Source organism: Tachypleus tridentatus, chromosome 9 (genome assembly GCF_004210375.1).
Source record: "Tachypleus tridentatus isolate NWPU-2018 chromosome 9, ASM421037v1, whole genome shotgun sequence".
In the NCBI taxonomy this organism is placed as follows: Eukaryota; Metazoa; Arthropoda; class Merostomata; order Xiphosura; family Limulidae; genus Tachypleus; species Tachypleus tridentatus.
Genome location: NC_134833.1, coordinates 14,657,718 through 14,658,842, shown reverse-complemented (window position 1 = coordinate 14,658,842; position 1,125 = coordinate 14,657,718).

Below are 1,125 nucleotides of genomic sequence, written 5' to 3'. Positions count from 1 at the left end.
TTACTCTACAACCCTGAATTGAACAAATAAAGTGATTAGTTGGTTACTCTTCAACCTGGAATTGAACAATGTTAAAGTGATTAGTTGGTTATCCTTCTACCTGAATTGAACAATGTTAAAGTGATTAGTTGGTTATCCTTCAACCTGAATTGCACTATGTTAAAGTGATTAGTTGGTTACTCTTCAACCTGAATTGAACGCAATGTTAAAGTGATAAGAGCATTTCTTCAACCTGAATTGCACCTATGTTAAAATGATTAGTTGGTTACTCTTCAACCTGAATTGCACCACGTTAAAGTGATTAGTTGGTTACTCTTCAACCTGAATTGCACTATACGTTAAAGATTAGTTAGTTATTAACCCGTTGGAATTGCACTACGTTGAATTGATTAGTTGGTTACTCTTCAACCCACCTGAATTGAACAATGTTAAAGTGATTAGTTGGTTACTCCTTTCAGGTTGAATTGAACAATACAAAAGTGATTAGTTGGTTACCTTAAAACTTGAATTGCATTACGTTAAGTGATTAGTTGGTTTAACACCTCAATTGAACAATGTGAACAGATTAGTTGGTTACTCTCCCAACCTGAACTGAACCATGTTAAAGTGATTAGTTGGTTACTTCAAGCCCGAACTCAACAATGTTAAAAGTGATTACTTGGTTACTCGTCAACCTGAATTCAAACAATGTTAAAGTGATTGTTGGTATTATCCTCAACCCGAACTGACAAATGTTAAAGATGACTAGCTGGTTACTCTTCAACTTGAATTGCACTATGTTAAAGTGATTAGTTGGTTACCTTCTTCAACCTGGAATTGTTAACTAGATTGCTTTCAAAATGATTAGTTGGTTACCATCTCAACCCTGAATCGAAACAATGTTAAAGTGATTAGTTGGTTACTCTAAACCTGAATTGCACTATGTTAAAAAGATTACCAAAAATTCTTAAACCCTTGAATTGCACAAAATGCTAAAGTGATTAGCTGGTTACTCTTTTCAACCTGAACTGAATCCAACAAAAGTGATTAGTTGGTTACTCTTCAACCTGAATTGCACCATGTTAAGTGACGAGTTGGTTACACCTCAACCCGAATTGATAACAATGTGCTGTGATTAGTTGGTTA